This window comes from Schistocerca piceifrons, chromosome 8 (assembly GCF_021461385.2).
Source record: "Schistocerca piceifrons isolate TAMUIC-IGC-003096 chromosome 8, iqSchPice1.1, whole genome shotgun sequence".
NCBI classification, from domain to species: Eukaryota; Metazoa; Arthropoda; class Insecta; order Orthoptera; family Acrididae; genus Schistocerca; species Schistocerca piceifrons.
Window position 1 is genome coordinate 23,142,106 of NC_060145.1, and position 22,791 is coordinate 23,164,896.

At 42.4% G+C, this 22,791-nt stretch overlaps 1 protein-coding gene across 3 annotated transcripts in view; it reads left to right on the forward strand.

Annotated features, from left to right (window-relative positions):
- Positions 1-22,791, forward strand: part of LOC124712504 (acetyl-CoA carboxylase) — a 433,982-nt gene that overhangs the window by 267,090 nt on the left and 144,101 nt on the right. The gene's annotated exons all lie outside the window — the stretch shown is intronic.

Sequence of the window (22,791 nt, forward strand, 5' to 3'; positions counted from 1 at the left end):
CCTATAATCTCTTAGTTCGTCGTATAAGCGACCGAACTGCCTTAACCAGACCTCATCCCTCTCTGCATCCCCTCGCTCGATGACGGACGTGTTATCCGACATCTGATCTTCTCTCAACAATTGCGAATCATTCTTAAACTCAATCTCCAGTTCCGCTGTGGGTATTACAGCTGCCACTTTATAATCGATTTCCGGAACACTACTTAAATTGTTCTCACTGACAGTGAATGTATTTTCTACTGCCGTGTCTACAGCTGATCTACTACTTGTGGGCGCACTCCTTTCTCCTAATACTGGCACACTCTCCCGCCGTTGATTATTCCATACGGAATTTTCATAACGACGACACCTGGGTTTTCTCCTGTTATTGGGCCGCCAAAATTTCTCCACGCCCGGTCGGCCCCTCACCGGCGCGGCTAATGGTTTCCCTGTCTCGTCCCAGCAGATACGCTCCCCGGATGCTGCTGAGGCGGCTGATCACACCCTCTGGCGTTATTACTATTCTGTGAAGCCCGTATCACGTTAGTATGATACTGGTTTCCGTCATTCCTGTTATTATTTGCATTGTACCGATTGTTATTACGGTCCGAACCATTATTGTTATTGCTGCCATGGTTGCGGTATGCATTATTCCCATGGTTATCGTTGTTGTGGTTGCTGTGGTACCCGTTGTTGTTACCACGGCCTCTACCACTGTCGCGATTATTGCGCCAATTGTCCTCGTCCTCCACTCTTTCCAGGAAATCATTTATTGTCCTGTAATTGCTTCCTACGTAGCGTTTTGTATCATCTGGAAGCTTTTTGTAGAGTTCCCAGACTATTTCGGATTCCGTGCGGCGATCACGCAAATATTCCAACTTGCGGATCCAGCCCTCACAAAACTCCTTCATCGAGCCACGCGAATTCGCATCGAAAGGCCTCGATACAACAAATTCGCGCCAGACACTTTGCTGTTTTTGCTCTGACCAGTATTCAGCCAGAAACAAATTTTTAAACTCGTCAAAAGTCAGGTTCGTAATGTTGAGGTTTAGGCCCCAACGCTTGGCATCACCAGCCAACACATCAATAACCGCATTAATTTTTCTCTCATTAGTCCATGATCTGGGTAAAACTCTTTCACAATTTTTAATGAAATCCGTCGGGTGTATACCGCCTTTTTTCAAGGGGTCGAACCGCTCCTCTTTCGTCAACAACTCCGAACTATGTGCACAGATTGGCACATAGCTCTGTTTTTCGTCAAGTTTCCTTTCTAATTCCGACACCCTCGTAATCACTTGGCAAGTGGTTGTCGCAAGCGTTTCCACTTCCCTCTTTTTCTCTTCGCAGGTGTTAGCCTGCTTCGTCACTTTGGTATCTACTTCGGATACTAAAGCCTTTAAAGTTTCCACCTTCTGTTGATCCTCTTTTCTCACTAATTGAATTTGTTCCGTCACCTTATTCTCGATGATCGGAGCAACTGCGTCTCCTACACTTTTCTCGATTCTGCTAATTTCGGAATCAAAACGAGTATTTATGCTCGCAATTTCCGCCTGAACGCCTATCATTTCCTGTTTAAGGTTACCGATTTCGGTATTAATCACGACAATATCGTCTTTGATTTTATCAACTTTTGTGTTAACAACTTCAACATTGTTGTTAACAACATTAATAGCTTTGTTCTGATTGTCTAGCATTCGTTCAATTTTTTCAGACTGAGCTACTTGCTTGGCAGCCTGAGCTGCTTGCTCGGCAGCCTGAGCTTCTTGCTTGGCAGCCTGATCTTTAATTTCTGCCGATTGACTCTTGATTTCGTTAATCAAAACATTCAATAAATCAGTTAAATTCCCGGAAACCACCGGTTTTACTTCCGTAGCGGCTTCCTCTTTCATTGTCCCCCCGTATTCGTTATCAAGGGATTCAGATTTGATTTTCACTTCCGATTCCGAAACATTTTCTAAATTCTGGAATTCCATTTCTGCTCTTTGTTGCGTTTCGGCGGTCGCATCTTTCATGCTAGCCGCCTGCCCCGGAACAATGGGTACCGCTGTGCGCGTTTCCCACTGTTCGACCGATTGTTCCGTATCTAAGTCTAACAAATTTTGGTAATTGTTGTCTTCACTCATTTTAATAATTTTCAATATAAATGCAAAATCTCAACTCTAATTAGGATTCCTCACACGAATATTCTCGCTGACGTATCGACCATTTCGTAACCAGTACTTTGTTACGAGATTTGCACAATGCAAAATTCGTGTCCAGAACAACCTCAAATTTGAAGATTGTCCTGTCACCAGGTCGCCACGTGTAACCTCCCCCCCTCACTTATCGACCTTAATGACAGTGAAAAATGAAACCGCGTGTACCTAATGGGAGTTTTGGAAAAGCAATCGTCACCGAAGTTAACCTGTCGGTAAAGAGGGAGGAAAGGGTTACATCTAAATGAAAGGAAATGTGCTAATGAAACTGGTGGAAATTAATTTTGAAAAGGGGTAAAGTTAATAAAGAAGGTAAATGTGCAGCCGTTACGTTAACAATTAAGTAGCGGTAATTAGGTATTTGAGATTTGGGGGAAATCACGGTCGCCAGTCCTAAGGACAATTACTATAGTAACTGAAAAAGAAAGGTTATTACACATATAATTAGCACTAGAAGCGTGGCAACTGTAGGTTGACACGTGTAGTGTGAAAACTGAAAGTTTGTCAGAAGTAATAAATTTCTCTACACTCTGACTTAATTTAGCAAAAGAATTACTAAAACCGGAAAATCGAAAGTTAATTTAGTGACTGAAGTTAATAGTGAGCTTTCTTTCTGAAGCACATCGAAATTCAGTAAAATACGGTTAGTCTTGGACAACCTCAACAATCATTTCAAAAGCTACTTGAATCTACGCAATTTAGAAAGAAGAGATTTAACTTTGAACTTGAATTAAATGATTCTGAACAATTAACAATAGGAAAATTTAGTACGTACCAAGCTGAGCTGCAGTCACAGGTAACTAAAATACGGTAACAAAACTCGCACTCTTAATTTGTGCTTGTGCAATTTAAATATTGTAGCCAGCTGAACTTTGAAATTAAAGCAGTGAAATCGAATGATGCTGGCGTTTGAATTTCAACGACCCTCGGGCTCATTTCGGAAAAGGAAGGGACTCTGCTTGGCAATGCAATTGGGACAATGAGCAACAAAGGTTCATGCTAAGTTGCTGTAATTTTGCGAGGCAAATGGAACAAGATTAAAAGCTGAGGTCTGCCATACAGTTCTAAAACTTTACGTGCTTCCAGTCTTCCTTGTTGGTTTATTGAAGGTTCGAAGCCGTCGATCGAGGAGGTGGCGACAGTCACTCATTGTCGGCCGTCGCTGTTGCAGAAGCTGGATGTTGGCGCGCCTTCTTCTCGACACGGTCACCAGGCGAAACGGGCTCTTGATGTGCGCCAGCTAATGCTTCCCGTCCGCGACACCATGTCAGAAACTATCATCGCGAGTCGAGCGCAATTACATGCTGCCAAACCCCGAAAGCGCGGCAACTCGCGGGAGCGTCACACAACACACCTGCTCCACTCGCTACTCCCGCCAGACTCCCACTTACTGTTCTGCCCGCGCTCCACGCGGCAGAGTTCTCACTACCAAAGATCCTACACACTTTGATTCTTCACACGACCTATCGACGTAATCGTTCGATAGCAGTTTTCCCTAGGCAAGACCCAGCGTAAAAATACAAATAATATTTACGAAACAAACCAATTATACATCGACATAAGTGCATAAATATATATATATCCAAACAGTAAAGCAATTACAATATATAAAGAGACAGAAATGTCATATCTTGAGGTAACAAAACAAGGAAAAAAATAATAGTACAATAGATGGAAATAGGAGGATATGCATTTCCGGCGTTACAACCTCAAGCAAAGTATCCAAAGAAAGCGGCGGCTGCCTGCTGACGGCTGTTGTGTTGTAACACGGGGTCTCTGATATTGCCAAACCGCCGGAGTGGCACGTCCCTCGTTCTTCAAGATTGCGCCGGTTTTGTGAAGATGTATTAGGTTGGCACATAAGTTCTTAGCTGTGGATTGATTTATCGCTTGTCGTTTTTTTATTTGTTGTTCACTATTGTTTTTGAGTTTACGTATTGTCATTTTTTCATTTGGAGATAGTGAATGGAGCTGTGGACGCTAGAAAATGGAGTGCCAAGTGGAGAAATAGAAACATTTCCAACATATTCTTCTTTTGAGTTTAATAGAGGGCTGACAGCAGCGGAGAAGGCCAGAAACATTTGGGCCTTGTTTGGGGATAATGCCGTTGGACAGAGCACGGCAAGAAAGTAGTTGTCTCGTTTTAAGGAGGATGGTTTTGAAATTAGCGACTCTCCACGTTCAGGAAGACCTTCGGGGTTTGGTGAAACCAGTTTAAATGCGTTAATCTGCAATGATCTACCTCAGTCTACTCGAGAACTGGCGAATGCGATCATTCTATCATCATGCGCCATTTGCATGCAGTGGGTAAGGTTAAAAAATCGAGTGTATGGGTCCCGCACGCTCTAAGCGAAAATCACAAAAATCAGCGGTAGGCCATGTGTGCATCTCCGCTCGCTCGTGATCAGTTGTCTCGTGAACAACACCGACCGTTCCTATCTTGCATCGTTACTGGTGACGATAAATGGTGTCTTTATGTTAACTTACGTAAAAGAAAGGAATGGTTGAGCCCAAGAAAAGCAACAAATTCCCGTAAAAAGACCTGGGCGGATCCACAAAAGATAATATTATTCATCTGGAGGAACAGCAACGGTGTGGTGTATTACTAATTTCTTCCCCAAGGTTTATCCATCAATGCTACATTTGTCAACAGCTGAGACGTCTTGCAGATGCGAACCAAGAACAACGACCAAGAAGACTGCGTGAAGTGATGCTACACGAAAACAGCCGCCCGCATTCTTCTACATTGACAAAAAGCAATAAACAGGAATTGGGTTGGGAAGTCATTACGCACTAGCCTTATTCTACTGATCTTGCGCCCTCAGATTTTCGTTTTTTATGCAATCTGTAGAACAACCTTCAAGGAACTTCCTTTGCCGGCCGGTGTGGCCGTGCGGTTCTAGGCGTTTCAGTCTGGAACCGCGTGACCGCTACGGTCGCAGGTTCGAATCCTGCCTCTGGATGTGTGTGATGTCCTTAGGTTAGTTAGGTTTAAGTAGTTCTAAGTTCTAGGGGACTGATGACCACAGATGTTAAGTCCCATAGTGCTCGGAGCCATTTGAACCATTTTTTTGAACTTCCTTTCTGGATGAAAATGTGCTCCGAAAATTGATCGACGAGTTCTTCGCCTCAAAACCATGCGATTTCCACAATCGCGGACTCGAAAAGTTACCCCAGCGTTGGCAGACTGTTGTAAACAGTGAAGGAGAATATACACTGAAGAGCCAAAAAACTGGTACACCTGCCTAATACCGTGTAGGGCCCCCGCCAGTACACACAAGTGCCGCAACATGGCATGGACTCGACTAATGTCTGAAGTAGTGCTGGAGGGAATTCGCATCATGAATCCTGCAGGGCTGTCCGTAAACCCGTAAGAGTATGAGGAAGTGTAGATCACTTCTGAACAGTACGTTGCAAGGCATCCCAGATATGATCAATAATGTTTATGTGTGGGGAGTTTGATGGCCAGCGGAAGCGTGTAAACTCAGAAGAGACTTCCTGGAGCCAATCTGTAGCAATTCTGGACGGGTGGGGTGTGACATTGTCCTGCTGGAATTGCCCAAGTCCGTCGGAATGCACAATGGACATGAATGGATGCGGGTGATAAGACATGATGCTTACGTACGTGTCACCTGTCAGTATCGTGTCTAGACACATCAGGGGTCCCATATCACTCCAGCTGCACACGCCCCACACCATTAAAGAGCCTCCATCAGCTTGAACAGCCCCCTGTTGACATGCAGGGTCCACGGATTCATGAGGTTGTCTCCATACCCGTAGAAGTTCATCAGCTCGATACAATTTGAAACGAGACCCGTCCGATCAGGCAACAAGTTTCCAGTCATCAACAATCCAGTGTCGTTACTGACGGGCCCTGGCGAGGCGTAAAGCATTGTGTCGTGCAGTCATCAAGGGTACATGAGTGAACCTTCGGCTCCGAAAGCCCATGCCGATGATGTTTCGTTGAATGGTTCGCACGCTGACATTCGTTGATGGCCCAGCACTGAAATCTGCAGCCATTTGCGGAAGGGTTGTACTTCTGTCACCGATTCTCTTCAGTCGTCGTTGGCCCCGTTGTTTCAGGATCTTTTTCCGGCCGCAGCTATGTCGGAGATTTGATGTTTCACCAGATTCCTGATATTCACGGTACGCTCGTGAAATGTTCTTACGAGAAAATCCACATTTCATCGCTACCTCTGAGATGCTATGTTCCATCGCTCGTGCCCCGACTACAACACAACGTTCATACTCACTTAAACCTTGATAACCTGCCATTGTAGCACCAGTAACCGATCTAACAGCTGTACCAGACACTTGTCTTACTATTTACATATCTCTGTATTTGAATAGGCATGCCTATACCAGTTTCTTTGGCGCTTCAGTGTATTATTGATACCCGAAAGTCACTGTTATGTGTACCTGTTTGTGATTATTAAACTTATGGAAAAACGCCACTAACTAATGCACTAACCGATTAATTAAGAATGAACAGACCTACTGTTGCTGTATGATGTTCTGCTATTAACCTACAGTTTGATAGTGTTGAGAGTATAACTCTTCGTCAGTAGTCGTAGTATTCTCACATAGAACGTCTGTAAGGTATTCTCAGAGGTTAGAAAGGATAGGTCAACGATTTGCTTGTCAGTAGTGTACTTTGACAGTAACCTTGTATCTATTGTACCCACAAAAGATGTTCGTGCGATAACATTCGAAATAATGATTCAGCATGTTACACTGGTTTCATCTGAATAAAAATGCCTTTTGTTTAAATATATCGGCTCAGATGGTTGGATATGAGGGTCAGCATGTGCATCAGTTCTATGATAAAATGTTCTCACTTCTCTGTGACCTAGTACGTTGTTGTGCTGCAAAAGAATACTTTTCTTCTGCCTAGGGAAGGATTACAGTCGAAGAGGCGCGCGATTTGCCACGTTCCATTTGGCTTTCAGAATGCTAATAGTCCCGGTGGGGTGGGTGTCATATCTTTGACATTTGTGATAAACAAAGCCAGCTTTATTTCTCTGCTATTCAGACTCCTTCAGTCTCACCTTCGTGGTAGAATCTTCGTATGGTAAAGCGCGAAACTAAGGATGTTGTTTACTTTAGAATGTATAGATAACTGTGGTATGCTGGCTGAGTGGGTTAGTGACATACTACAAACACAAAATCAGAGAGATTGAATTCTATTCTCAGTCGGCCCTAGGATTTTTTTCTGTCACTTATAACCTCTGTGGAACTCCGGTACGTAGTGACATCGACTGATAGACGACGCAGTGTACGCACTTTATTTTACAGAAACTCGGTACATGTGCAGGAATACATAACACACTCGAGTCACAGAGAGAACTGAACGACTCCCGACACATGTCAAAGATAAGATTGTGAGTCGTTTTCTCTGGCCAGCGATGCTAATGTTCCCATACCTTTCTCACCTCTGTCAACGATTTGTTGATGTACAAAATGTCAAACTGCATTGCGGTTGTAAATGAACATGAAATTACTGGCCCTCCTATAACTGGCAGAGTAAAGCAACTCAAACGACGGAGGAAGGCAAGGGCATACATATTAGGCTAGTGAAGCATTGCGACTGTGGTGCTCAAACCAAGATTCAGGCGACATAAACCTGCATATTAACTACGCCGTTAGTGTCCTTAGAATCTCGTCGCTTAGAATTTTAGAACATGGATAGTGTCCACTTGATCAGATCAGTTTACACTAAAAAAATACTTGAGACAGCTGGGACACATTTCTGCTTTCAGGCCAGGTTTCGGAGGATGTAATAAACCTTTTTCCTTCTACTGAAGCGAATGACGAAATGCAATAGTTAGCAGTCCCACAACAGATATATCACGACTGTTGTGTGCCACGTCGCCGTGTTTTTTGTCTAACTGTAAGTGAAAATTTGCCGTGTAACTGTAAGTGAAAATCGCAACTGTTCAGGAGCGGCTTTACATGTATCTTACAATCACCTATAGAAGGAGGGAGATGAAGTGTTCCTTAAAATTAAGCATTGGAACTACAATATTTTCATTTTACATTGTCTTCGTGCCATCACAGTAGATACCAGTGCTGTCTAGACGTTTCATGGTATAATCTGCTGGCATAGAGCTGTGCTAATTTTTGTCGACGGTCATGTTTGTATATGAAATTCGCCCCCAACTCGTCTCATTTAGAGCCTGAAAAACAGTCATAAAACATCTGAGTTTAATTTGGACTCATTTACACATAGTTCCATCGTGTATTATTGTACATGACAGAAATTTCTTTCTGCTCCTTAGTGAAAAACTTGGTGATGATGTATGACCAAGTAAACATGACACAAGAATCGTTATATGCTTGACTGGCGTCATTTGTCGCTGAAATATTGAGGAACATAAAAAAAATAATAATCCCACTAAAATAGAAAAGAAATGATTCAGCGCGTCACATGTCTGTCCTTGACTACTGCGACGTCATAAGACAAGGACAGACGTAATACACCACGTGGAACCTTGACCTCGCCCGAGACTCATGCGTGCGATTTGTATCTGACGTCTGACTATACAAGCACGATACCCTACCTCCCTATCTGGACTGTGTGCTGGCCGTCACGAGAACTTCTCCATGCAATGCGCGTATCTGTCGCTCAATCAAGTTTCACATTCAGATATAAGCATGTTACCATCGTGTGCAAGATTTCGACCGAACTGCACACAAACTCCCTTTCGCAAGGCGGTCTATCCAAGACGTATCTGTGGCGCTTAACATCAAATTGAACTGTCCGCAGCTGAGAAGATTATGCGATGTAGGAATGCGCCTGCGAATGTGGTATTGTTACTGTGACTGACATTAAGATGTTCGCTCGACGTAAATACATTAAATCCTCGGACCCTTTCAGCGCACTGATAGTTCCAGTTCCGAAACACTCGTTCTTTATTTGTGTGTGCTGATGTCAGTTGCTGTATTAATAATTTATTTAATAGTCACGATAGAACTTTTGATTTGTTCGGATAAAGGGTCGACAATGATAGTTTTAACGTCTTTTATTTTTTATCATCATATTTTGTCATTTCCCAGGATTCAGCTAAATATAAACAAATGCTTTGTGTCTTTGATTCATGTAACTTTTTTTCGTCTTTGCCGTAATTTTATTTGACCAAAGGCTGGAATTTAGCTTATTTATTGCTTTTTTAGCTTGAATAGTCCTCTGCCTTATTTCTTGTTTACTGGAACCCTGATCTGTCACTGTAACTCCCATAATTATACTTATGAAATGCCTGAATAGTACTTCCATCTATGATGTGTCATATTGCTTACTTCCAATAGAGAGAGATTTTGTTTTAGAAAAAATGATTTGTTCCGTTTTATTGTATGTTTCTATGCATCCTCGTGTACTCTGTTTCAAGGTAATCTGCAGCCAGTATTCTCTGATCATCGGCGAATAGTTAACTCGACAGGTAATCTCCATCTATGTTTAGGTCCATTTCTTCACACTTTTTCATGCATTTTTAAGAACTCCGTTAAGGTAATATTTAAACATAGTATATGCTATACAGCACCCATCTGTAAGGCCTTTCGTTGGTCGCATTACTCTGGAGATCCCCTTCATATTTTAATTCTTGTCTTAATTCTTGGTAAACTTTCTTAACAAGAGAACATATTTCGGATGGCCAACATTACGCACGATTACGATACGATATTGCAGTGCCTGTGTTATTCTGATTACGATGCAAAGTTCCTTTACACGTACGTGCATGTCCAAAGGAACAGCCACTGCGGCGACTACAGCCGTTATGTAATAAATTAAATGTATTCGCGAATGCGAATAATGACAACCGTCAGCTGTAGAATGGAATGACGACAGTGAAAATTTGTGCCGGATTAGGACTCGAACAGCATCGTAATCCGAATTGCACAGTCTCAGCAATATCGTATTTACCTGTCGATACGGGGCAAGCGACTTTCGAGTACAACGTCTGACCTGTACGGGAATACACGTAGTGGATGAACGAGTGCAGATCTCAGATGCGTGACTGACGACACACGGACCGTGAGCCGTGCACGGCTAGCCAAATGGTGAGGCGGCCGTTCGCGATAGGCGGCAAATCCGGCTTCGAGTCCCGGTCCGGCACAAATTTTTATTGTCGTCATTCCATTCTACAGCTGATGGTTGTCGTTATTCGCCACTGTGAATACATTTAATGTATCACAGACGATTTGTGGCCCGTGGCCGGAAGTGAGCGTGGGGAAGAACTGTTTCCCCCGCCTTATAGGCATCCTGCTCAGCTGTCGGCTGTAATTAGCCTCTCATGACACGTGTAGTACCAGCACGAAGAAAAGCGTGTCGGAGAAAGAAGAAGTTGTGGCCATCGAGGAGACACACAACGGGAAGGCTAAGCCAAAAGAGAAGACAGGTTACTCATCCAGTGACAACAGTTTCCAGCGGTGTTAGTACGAGGTGGAATCCGCTTTTCGTCTTCAGTGAGGCTCGAGAGGACACTGGATAGTGCACAAAGCGGCATTATTATGCTGCGACCTTGGGTTAGTGCTCCGCAAAATACCGGTAGTACTCGGATTCTTTGTGATCTGTGGCTTGACAGTACTGCCCCAATTATTAATCCAAAGATTTTGTAATAAAATATAGAGCCATTTTCCAACACTACCTACATCATGACAGGACGGCATCCAATCTTTTTTTGTGGGGGGTTGGGGGGGAGGTGAGGGAGGCATACCAACTGAAGAAAATGAAGACAGACAATCTCCTGAAGTGACTATACAATTTGAATGTCAAGAGCTCCTTAAAGGTACCACTCTTTTATCAACGGAAGATTTTAGAGCATTCAATCTAACCGTACAGTGCCTCGACGGTGTGTGGATAGTGTAGCTCAATATAAAGGCGCACTGGCCAATTTCAACAGAGATCTGGGCATTCTATGGAGAACAGTTTTAGAAAAGAACCCAACAACGGTAAACAGACGAGAATCTGAGACATTGAAATATGGGACCTGTACATCAAAACTACTAATAGTGTATTAACAACTCTCCTGTGACTCTGACGTAATCTGCTGCTAATTTCAGCTATTTTTTGTGTCATCTGCTACTAACTTCGTCCGTTTTTAATGTCATCCAGCATATTTTCCTCCCTTCCTTTCCTTTGCAATCTTTCCATCGTTGCAGGTAATTTCTTCGTCGTTATGTTATTATTTCCACCAGTTTTCTTTCCTCGCCTTTTCGTAGTAGTACATTCTTCAGACTTTCAGTCCATTTCACTTTTAGTATTTTTCTCCACATCCAAATTTCAAAAGTAACAAAGTATTCTTTTCTCTTTCTTTTTGACTGCCATATAACACCACACTCCACGTAAAACACTTGGCGATTCTCTTAATTTTAAGGGAATTCTGTTTGCTTTAACTAAGCACTCAACTTTTATAAAGCTCTTTTAGCCATAGAAATTCTACTTCCTATTTCCTCGACGCAGCTTTCATTTTCTGTCACCGAAAAGTGTCATAACATTTTACCTGTCCCAAGTTCTTTTCTCTCGGTGATCATTTGACCCAGTATTCATATTTGTTGATTCTGATCACTTGGTCCCTTCCTTACATTTATCGTCATTACATACTCTTCTTCTACTTTTACGATCCAGTCCATAATAAACTGTAAACTCTGATTCAGCCAACACTGCTTGATTAGCTGCGTAGTTAAATTTCTTTATCCTTTATTCTTTCTCATACTGTTGTGCCTCTTGCTTCTTGCAATGCTTTGTCTGTTTCTTTCTCAGCAAAAATATTGAAAAGCGTTTGTGAAAATCAACAATACTCATCTCCTCTGTTTCCTCATGGCCACTCTTTTAATTCCTATTACCATTTCGTCATGTGTGTATCTCCTTTATCAGTCGTCAATCTTTCCAGGTAACTCTGTCAGACACCTTTTTTCAATCAGCTAAACAAATGTACATATACCTGTTAACTAATAGCATTTTTTTGGTTCTCAAACAGTCGCGAGAAAGAGCGTAGGGGAGCAGATGAACGAATCTGCCATTCTAGGCACATATGTAGGAAGTGTCGTGTGTTTACAATCTTATTCAGTTCTACCTGGTTTCCACTACATCTCCGCTAGTTATTTTTATCACAAAACGCAGCTCCTCATTAATAAATGCGCTACTGTCCACAGATTTTGTTTATTCTGATGTACACGCTCAGTTGGCGTGATGGCCGGCACACAAGTCTTACGAGCGGCCAGAATGCGTTCTCAGGCTTTCTAATCGCGCTCGACATATTGTCGTTTCTTTCTCCTGTAAAAAGACACTGTCGACCTCGAAAGGCGCTTGCAGCTGTAGCAGTAGTTGCCATAATCAGTACAGCAACATTGCTACACAGGAGTGATCGCATGTAAAGGTCGCAGAACTGGCGAGGAGAAAGAAGTGGCGTTGCGAAACGTCAGAGGCCGTGGGACTCGATACCCCCCGTCGGAGTGACGTCTGCCCAGAGCGTGGTGCCACCGGGCTGGCCGCGATACCACAACTCACACACTCGCGGGGTTCGGCACTGCGCTACGCCTCTTCTCTTCTGCGGCCGAGTTACCGCGTCACTCACACAGTACCGCGGGCAGGCGGCGCTAGCGCTCTACCAAGGTCAGTCGTTTCTGTTTCGTTCTTCCATTTGAACTCTTCCATAGATTACAGTACTAACTTTGTGAGTCGGTACCAAAGCATTTTCCGTGTTGGGCGCTAACGTCGAATTTGGATGGTCTTCGGCGAGAGAAAAAGGAAAATGCTTGAATTAAATGTAGGACAGGTACATCTTCAACGGGTTTATCAAATGACAGTGAACGTTTCATCTACAGCCCTAGTGCTCGACCGTTGTAAGCTCACAGATAACGAGCAAGATAGTGCAGAGGTGCTCATCATTCCATGAATTCATTCATTCATTCATTCATTCATTGTGTTGAGTCTCACATCATACAGTAGTACATTCAGAAATGTGGAATAGGCCAAGGAATTCGTTAACCGACAGAAGCACCGTTTGCAAACTTCATGCTTCAGTAACCAGTTGTTTACATCTATCATTCGTGGGACGCGTATATCTCACTAAAGTAATACGCCGTATTATATCCCGATATCTGTCTAGTGCTACAATCGAACAAGAAGCTTTCGGAAATTGGAAAAGATACCGTGGAACGTGGGGTAGGTGTATAGAGGGCTGTGAGCGGCATGTGTTTGTAACTGGTCCAGTGCGTCTAGTTCACGAAAATCAGATCAAATCACCGACTTCTCCTTTCTTAGAATGTCTGAAGTAACTGTGTTCTTTATGCTTCACAGACATTCTTACTTCATATAAAGTAGAAAACATTGGTATGTGCTGTGCCAAAGCCATCATAAAATTTTATATTGAGGATTTTTGTACGATATTTCATGTTTTTAACTGTAGTGAGAATAAAATGTGTGTCGGTGCTGATTTGTTACGCTTTCTCCATATTTACCATACTAGTAAGGTCATTGTACAGATAACAATTTAACGCTGAAAATCCTAGGTTCACATGAAAACATGGACCTTGTTAGGTTCGTGGGACACGTTTGTCCCTCCTCACCGATTTTCAAAATCGGTCACATTAAAATTTTTTTGATAGGTTAGCGTATTACAGATCAAAAGAAAACCCTATTTAACCTTTTATTTTTCAAATATATGCAAAATAAATTAAATTTTAACAGCCTAATGGTTAAAGAAGAGCAGTGGATGTTCTCTGTGTATTTTACGACTGACTACAAATTAATGACTGCTTAATTGGCAGGAAAAGCACTACACTGAAATTTAAAAAAAAGTTAAAACAGTTGCAGTATCTACCTACCTGCCTTATTTTATATCTGCCTAGCTTTATCACCTCAAATAACTTCTGATTAGTTAAAGATATCTGTAATCTCTTTTCATCATGGCTAACAATGATCATTGGCGCTTGAATCAGCGACTAACACGTTCGGTAGAAACGGGGATCAATTTAAAAAAAATGAACTGTATTATTGTTTTGTGACAAAATACCAGATCTGAACGAAACCAGTTCATTATAACCCTTATGTAGGTGTGACAAAAAGTTACGGAGTGAAAATACGTTGAATAACGGTATTACATTGAGATGACGAAAGTCATGGTATAGCGATATACACATATACAGATGGCTGTAGTACCGCGTATGCAAGGTGTAAACAGGGCAGTGCATTGGCACAGTTGACATTTATACTCAAGTGATTTACGTGAAAAGGTTTCCGACGTGATTGTGGAGGCACGATGGGTTGGTTCAAATGGCTCTGAGCACTATGGGACTTAACTTCTGAGGTCATCAGTCCCCTAGAACTTAGAACTACTTGAACCTAACTAACCTACGGACATCACACACATCCATGACCGAGGCAGGATTCGAACCTGCGACCGTAGCAGTCACGCGGTTCCAAACTGTAGCGCGTAGAACCGCTCGGCCACTCGAGGCACGATGGGAATTAAAACTTTGAACGCGGAACGGTAGATGGACCTGGGCGCAGGGGACGTTCCATTTCGGAAATCATTAGAGAATTCACTAGTCAGAGATACACAGTGCCAAAAGTGTGCCGAGAATACCACATTTCAGTCATTACCTCACACCACAGATAACACAGTGGCCGACGGCCTTCGCTTAACCACCGAGAGCAGCTCGCGTAGAGTTGTCAGTGCTGCAAGACAAGCAACACTGCGTGACATAACGACTGAAATCAATGTGGGGCATACGTCGAACGCATCCGTTAAGACAGTGCAGCGAAATTTGCCGTTAATGGGCAATGGCAGCAGTCGATCGACCGCGAGTGCCTTTGCTAACAGCACATCGCCTTCGGTTCCTCTCCAGGGCTCGTGACATATCGGTTGGATCCTGGACGACTGGAAAACCTGGCCTGGTCGGATGAATCCCGGTTTCAGTTGTTAACACCTCTTGGTAGGGCTCGAGTGTGGCGCAGATCCCTCGAAGCCATGGACCCACGTTGTCGATAAGACACTTTGCAAGTTGGTGATGGCTGCCTGATGGTGCGAGCCATGTTAACATGGAATGGACTGGGTCCTCTGGCCAAATTTAACCGATCAGTAACTGGAAATGGTTATGTTCGAGCACTTCGAGAGCATTTGCAGCCATTCATGGACTTTCATGTTCCCAAACAACGATGCCATGTCACCGGGTCACTGTTGATCGCGATTGTTTTGAGGAACATTCTGGACAATTCGAGCGAATGATTTGGCCACCGAGATTACCCGACATCAACCCCATCGAACATTTATGGGACATAATCGAGAGGCCGGTTCGTGTACATAATCCTGCACCGGCAACACTTTCGCAATTATGGACGGCTACAGAGGTAGCATGGCTCAGTATTTCAGACGACTTTTGAGTCCATGCCACTTAGAGATTTTGCACTACGCAGGGTAAAAGGCCGACACGATATTAGTAGGTATCCCATGACATCTGACACCTCACTGCGTTGTGTTGTTGTTGCAGCCGCTTGTGTGAATGGCGTGCAGCCTAACGCTTGTTACTATAGAGCAGTGATTTCCAAACAGGGGAGGTAATTACAGCTAGAGGGCTAAAATGTAATCATCTGAGAAGTGAAAACAAAAGGGTTCATTTTCGCTTTGGGCACGAAACTTTTTTTAAACGATCATTACTATTATCACTATTTCGTAAGACAGTAACACTAATTACGTAAGTAGCGATGGTGTGGAGATCTCAGCTTATCGAACGAAAGTATGAACAACATAGCCCCACGTAGGCCACCAAGTGTGCACACACTTAGCAGTTCGTACAGTTCATCGGTGACTGTAGGACTGAGACATATATATCGCATATGGTTAAATATCTCATGAGAATGCCTTCTGCGAATTGTGGATTGTTCCCACAATAGACTAGAAATTGCTTGACTGCTCACTTTGCAACAGTAAGCGAACTAGACAGCACAACACAACAATGACTGCATAATGTCTATTGCACTGCTATAGGGTCTGCACTGTATTATTATTATTAATATTATTAGTATTGTTGTTATTTCTTTCCTTTCTCAGACGTTATGTCTGGTTAAAAATGGAAAGTGAAACGGACCTTGATCAAGCGTGACTTCCTTTTAACTGTACGGTATATGTTACATTGCATTTAGGAACTTTCGGGTAATTGAACATGTATCAATAATTACAGATTTGGATGTAGCTGTATGAAGGATTCCCTCACTTCCGCCCGAATCCTACGAGTAATCTATCATAATCATTGCTAAAATGAATGGTTTTGGAAGTCCATACCATTCTAAGAACCTTCTGTGATTGTGTATGATCGAAATCTAAAAGTATGCATAAGTTATTGTAGAAAACAAATGTGCATGTACGATTTTGAGACTAAAAATTAACTCGTCTAATCTGTTCGTCGGGCGTTTTACTGTCGACTCTTTCGGTTTTGTCTGCCGACTTTTCACAGGAACCATCCCGGCATTTACCAGTACCCATTTAGGGAAATTACGAAAAACCTAAGTCAGGATGGTTCAAAATGGTTCAAATGGTTCTGAGCACTATGGGACTTAACATCTGTGGTCATCAGTCCCCTAGAACTTAGAATTACTTAAACCTAACTAACCTAAGGACACCACACACATCCATGCCCGAGGCAGGATTCGAACCTGCGACCGTAGCAGTCGCGCGGTTCCGGACTGCGCGCCTAGAACCGCTAGACCACCGCGGCCGGCAAATCAGGATGGTCGGACGCGGATTTGAACCGTTGTCCTCCCAAATGGGAGTCCAGTGTACTAGCCACTGCGCCACCTCCCTTGATATAATGATGCTGCTGTAACATAGCCGTTGTCAGTTTAAACCACGTTCCATATCTCAGTAGTGTTCTCTCTCTCTCTCTCTCTCTCTCTCTCTCTCTCTCTCTCTCTCTCTCTCTCTCTCTCTAGTAATGTTCAGTTTGAAGATGAGATATGAACACAGTATTATATTCTTCTTTCTTGTGGCTTAGCTCAATGGTCATTTTGAAGATGAGACGTGAACGCAGTATTATATTCTTCTTTTTTGTGGATTAACTCTGCAAAATGTATTTTTGAATCCATACAAGAAATTATTATTTAATTCTTTAAACGTATCGTTTCGCTATACTTTGTCACAGAACATGTAGCAGAATACTGTCATGGTTGTTATTAAAGGTCTACAGTTTTATTCGTATGCTTTAATAATGTAGATTATATGAATGGTTTTTTTTTTTGTTAAATTCATGGAAGAAACAGACTTCGCAAAAGTGTAAGGACATTTCAGCTCGTTAGTTCCTGAAGTATGTTAAAATTAGCGGTGTCCACCTTGCTACTCGACGCAGAGCTGTTCAACATTGCAATCTGTTTCAGTTTGTTATTCATTTTCAAACAGCCAACATAACTCAGAATATAGGCGTCCGTAAGGGGAGGTGGGTGGGGGAAGCATTGTCACTTGCGCGGGTGGGAGGGAGCGGCATTTACTCCCCGACCCTCCTCTGGAATGCTTTTCAGTTCATTATAGGTGATTTCCCCCCCCCCCCCCCCCCCCCCCCCCCCCATGAACCATGGACCTTGCCGTTGGTGGGGAGGCTTGCGTGCCTCAGCGATACAGATAGCCCTACCGTAGGTGCAACCACAACGGAGGGGTATCTGTTGAGAGGCCAGACAAACGTGTGGCTCCTGAAGAGGGGCAGCAGCCTTTTCAGTAGTTGCAGGGGCAACAGTCTGGATAATTGACTGATCTGGCCTTGTAACACTAACCAAAACGGCCTTGCTGTTCTGGTACTGCGAACGGCTGAAAGCAATGGGAAACTACAGCCGTTATTTTTCCCGAGGACATGCAGATTTACTGTATGATTAAATGATGATGGCGTCCTCTTGGGTAAAATATTCCGGAGGTAAAATAGTCCCCCATTCGGATCTCCGGGCGGGGACTACTCAAGAGAACGTCATTATCAGGAGAAAGAAAACTGGCATTCTACGGATCGGAGCGTGGAATGTTAGATCCCTTAATCGGGCAGGTAGGTTAGAAAATTTAAAAAGGGAAATGGATAGGCTAAAGTTAGATATAGTGGGAATTAGTGAAGTTCGGTGGCAGGAGGAACAAGACTTTTGGTCAGGTGATTACAGGGTTATAAATACAAAATCAAATAGGGGTAATGCAGGAGTAGGTTTAATAATGAATAAAAAAAATAGGAGTGCGGGTTAGCTACTACAAACAGCATAGTGAGCGCATTATTGTGGCCAAGATAGACACAAAGCCTATGGCTACTACAGTAGTACAAGTTTATATGCCAACTAGCTCTGCAGATGACGAAGAAATAGATGAAATGTATGACGAGATAAAAGAAATTATTCAGGTAGTGAAGGGAGACGAAAATTTAATAGTCATGGGTGACTGGAATTCGTCAGTAGGAAAAGGGAGAGAAGGAAACATAGTAGGTGAATATGGATTGGGGGGAAGGAATGAGAGAGGAAGCCGCCTTGTAGAATTTTGCACAGAGCACAACTTAATCATGGCTAACACTTGGTTCAAGAATCATAAAAGAAGGTTGTATACCTGGAAGAATCCTGGAGATACTAAAAGATATCAGATAGATTATATAATGGTAAGACAGAGATTTAGGAACCAGGTTTTAAATTGTAAGACATTTCCAGGGGCAGATGTGGATTCTGACCACAATCTATTGGTTATGAACTGCAGATTGAAACTGAAGAAACTGCAAAAAGGTGGGAATTTAAGGAGATGGGACCTGGATAAACTGAAAGAACCAGAGGTTGTAGAGAGTTTCAGGGAGAGCATAAAGGAACAATTGACAGGAATGGGGGAAAGAAATACAGTAGAAGAAGAATGGGTAGCTCTGAGGGAGGAAGTAGTGAAGGCAGCAGACGATCAAGTAGGTAAAAAGACGAGGGCTAATATAAATCCTTGGGTAACAGAAGAAATATTGAATTTAATTGATGAAAGGAGAAAATATAAAAAATGCAGTAAATGAAGCAGGCAAAAAGGAATACAAACGTCTCAAAAATGATATCGACAGGAAGTGCAAAATGGCTAAGCAGGGATGGCTAGAGGACAAATGTAAGGATGTAGAGGCTTATCTCACTAGGGGTAAGATAGGTACTGCCTACAGGAAAATTAAAGAGACCTTTGGAGAGAAGAGAACCACTTGCATGAATATCAAGAGCTCAGATGGCAACCCAGTTCTAAGCAAAGAAGGGAAAGCAGAAAGGTGGAAGGAGTATATAGAGGATTTATACAAGGGTGATGTACTTGAGGACAATATTATGGAAATGGAAGAGGATGTAGATGAAGACGAAATGGGAGATAAGATACTGCGTGAAGGGTTTGACAGAGCACTGAAAGACCTGAGGCGAAACAAGGCCCCGGGAGTAGACAACATCCCATTAGAACTACTGATGGCCTCGGGAGAGCCAGTCATGACAAAACTCTACCATCTGGTGAGCACGATGTATGAGACAGGCGAAATACCTTCAGACTTCAAGAATAATATAATAATTCCAATCCCAAAGAAAGCAGGTGTTAACAGATGTGAAAATTACCGAACTATCAGTTTAATAAGTCACAGCTGCAAAATACTAACGCGAATTCTTTACAGACGAATGGGAAAACTGGTAGAAGCGGACCTCGGGGAAGATCAGTTTGGATTCCGTAGAAATATTGGAACACGTGAGGCAATACTAACCTTACGACTTATCTTAGAAGAAAGATTAAGAAAAGGCAAACCTACGTTTCTAGCATTTGTAGACTTAGAGAAAGCTTTTGACAATGTTAACTGGAATACTCTCTTTCAAATTCTGAAGGTGGCAGGGGTAAAATACAGGGAGCGAAAGGCTATGTACAACTTGTACAGAAACCAGATGGCAATTATAAGAGTCGAGGGGCATGAAAGGGAAGCAGTGGTTGGAAAAGGAGTGAGACAGGGTTGTAGCCTTTCCCCGATGTTATTTAATCTGTATATTGAGCAAGCAGTAAAGGAAACAAAAGAAAACTTCGGAGTAGGTATTAAAATTCATGGAGAAGAAGTAAAAACTTTGAGGTTCGCCGATGACATTGTAATTCTGTCAGAGACAGCAAAGGACTTGGAAGAGCAGTTGAACGGAATGGACAGTGTCTTGAAAGGAGCATATAAGATGAACATCAACAAAAGCAAAACGAGGATAATGGAATGTAGTCGAATTAAGTCGGGTGATGCTGAGGGAATTAGATTAGGAAATGAGACACTTAGAGTAGTAAAGGAGTTTTGCTATTTAGGGAGTAAAATAACCGATGATGGTCGAAGCAGAGAGGATATAAAATGTAGACTGGCAATGGCAAGGAAAGCGTTTCTCAAGAAGAGAAACTTGTTAACATCGAGTATAGATTTAAGTGTCAGGAAGTTGTTTCTGGAAGTATTTGTATGGAGTATAGCCATGTATGGAAGTGAAACATGGACGATAACTAGTTTGGACAAGAAGAGAATAGAAGCTTTCGAAATGTGGTGCTAGAGAAGAATGCTGAAGATAAGGTGGGTAGATCACGTAACTAATGAGGAGGTATTGAGTAGGATTGGGGAGAAGAGGAGTTTGTGGCACAACTTGACTAGAAGAAGGGATCGGTTGGTAGGACATGTTTTGAGGCATCGAGGGCTCACAAATTTAGCATTGGAGGGCACCGTGGAGGGTAAAAATCGTAGAGGGAGACCAAGAGATGAATACACTAAGCAGATTCAGAAGGATGTAGGCTGCAGTAGGTACTGGGAGATGAAGAAGCTTGCACAGGATAGAGTAGCATGGAGAGCTGCATCAAACCAGTCTCAGGACTGAAGACCACAACAACAATAGGTGATTTTCCGTGATGGCGATAAGACTCATGTTTAGAAAGTTGTAGCATTACGTGGCTGATCACAGTGTGATAGTTCTATGAATACTTCGAACTGGCCGACTCATTTATAATTTAAAAAAATGGTAATTTTAAACAAATGCCCCCTCCCCTCCGTGTATAAATTTCTGCAGACGGCCATGGTTCAGAACACTGGATACTGTGATTGGATGTGGATGTTTTATGGTCTCTCTCCTCGGGAGAGAGAGAGAGAGAGAGAGAGAGAGAGAGAGAGACTGCTAGTAACTTAGTGACGCACATCTTGCGACTGTATTTTTGATGAATATACACATAAGAACAGATAATACCGTTAAGCATTGGAAGACACGTGCGAGCTCAGCCTTTTATCCAATCAGCAGGCCACAGGCAAGGTGGTAACTACCGTAAGCCATACATCAAGCAAGAACGAAGGCCGTGGGAACCCATTGTGACTGTCAATAGCAGGACGTAAGTACTATCCCATGCCCACTGTCATGCAGTACCTAAATCGTAGCCGAGCTCGTACCAGAAGTTGCGAATCTGTATTGTCGTGTAGTTATTCTTGCAACGCGTACGGTTTTTCGAAAAAATGATAAGGTAACAGTATCCCATACTTTGTTTCTCACTTAAGGTTCCGTGTTGGTGTGTACAACACGTCTTTCAAATGTTTAACAAGAACTTCTAGTTTGAACAGAAATGGCCTTCTGATCTGCAGTCCAGCCCCTGAGTTCGGATTTTGTGAAGCAGAACTCGTATTTGCCGGAGCTGAGAGTTGGGAAGGCGCTGATCAACTATTCATAAGTGATAATGAATAAATTTTTCTTGGAAGCTACGGATAATTAAATACTACTAATACGTATATGAGCACTGAGCCGTCAGTAACTAATTTTTGGTTAATTACTGTTTTATCCCTAGAGAGAATAATTCTGCGCAACAGTGTTTTTAACTTTTAATTGTTACTCTGCGATAATAATGCACGAGATAGAAAAGGTGTATAATAACTTTGGAGTTACGAAAAGAAAAAAAACATGCCTCATTTTTTTTTCTTTTTTGTTTAAAACATGTCTATTAAAAACCAGGTAGCAGTTAGGTGTCAGATTACTTTTAGGGATATGTGCTGACAACTTCGCAATGTTCATAGGAGATTGCAATCCATGGTTACAGGCAGTTAACAGTAAAGCAAATTTCATTCAGACTCAACTTTTCATTGAATACGATATTCTTGCCTACAAAAACGGGTCGTAAATTTCGTTTTGTGGATTTTTTGCTGTACTTGATTACCATGCTATTTTTCATTCGTTTATATCTTATAATTAAGCTGTTCATAGACGCCTGAAACGAAAAATTTCAGACACACAGTCATATATCTGTTTCTTATTTGTGTAAACTTTGCAAGTAAAAAAGATTTATTGTCTCAAGTGTTTTACATGTCCAATACATGACTTTGTTATGGAGCTTATATTTTCATTTCTCTCTCATTGTTTAACAGAAATACACTCCCAACATGTCCGAAAATTTGGATCACAACTTCAGTGTAGTTACTTTTTCCTGTGATGTTTAAACATTATAACTGCTGGTTATAGAGACATAATTTCGACGCCAAAATCAGACCGCCATAACTTTTTTGTAGTAAATTCGTTTCCTTCAGCTACACAAAATATGTATGAGCATTGGAACCTTTTCAAAATGATAACATTGTTTTACAACTAACCAACTGTTTGTGCAAAGATGCCCTTGTAATACAAAAAAGAATAAGAGAT